At 48.2% G+C, this 612-nt stretch overlaps 1 protein-coding gene across 1 annotated transcript in view; it reads left to right on the top strand.

The window, feature by feature from the left end:
* DDX49 (DEAD-box helicase 49) overlaps positions 1 to 612 on the top strand; it is an 11856-nt gene that overhangs the window by 8188 nt on the left and 3056 nt on the right. The gene's annotated exons all lie outside the window — the stretch shown is intronic.

Genomic DNA, 612 nt, shown 5'->3' with positions numbered 1-612 from the left:
AACTCGGAGCCTCAGTCGCAGATCGGTGGCTGTGACCCGTATTTTGGGCGACGGAGCCACCGCAGAGGGATTCAAGAGCCACGTGCGGCTCCGGAGCCACGGGTTGCCGACCCCGGTATAGAACTTCTCCATCTTTGGCTGCAGAGCACATTGTCATTCTGATTTCAATGTGCTCTCTTAGGTTGTTGGAAAAGAGTGTTTGCTATGACCATCGTATTCCCTTGACAAAATTCTGCCAGCCTGTGCCCTGCTTCATTTTGCACTCCAAGGCCAAACTTGCCTGTTTTTCCAGTTATCTTTTGGCTTCCTGCTTTATCATTCCAATCCCCCATGATGATAAGGACATCATTTTTGGTGTTATTTCTAGAAGGTGTTGCAGGCCTTCATAGAACCGGTCAACTTCAGCCTCTTCAGCACCAGTGGTTGGGGCACAGACTTGGACTCCTGCGATGCTGAATGGTTTGCCTTGGATTCGAACCGAGATCATTCTGTCATTTTGGAGATTGTATCCCAGTACTGCTTTTCCTACTCTTTTATTGACTATGAAGGCTGCTCCACTTCTTCTGAGGGATTCTTGCCCACAGTAGTATACCTGATGGTCATCTGTATTAA

Source organism: Varanus komodoensis, unplaced genomic scaffold (assembly GCF_004798865.1).
Source record: "Varanus komodoensis strain SLA01 unplaced genomic scaffold, ASM479886v1 scaffold80, whole genome shotgun sequence".
Lineage (NCBI taxonomy): Eukaryota > Metazoa > Chordata > Lepidosauria > Squamata > Varanidae > Varanus > Varanus komodoensis.
The sequence above is the reverse complement of the archived record's forward strand: the minus strand, read 5'-3'. Positions and strand labels throughout refer to the sequence as shown.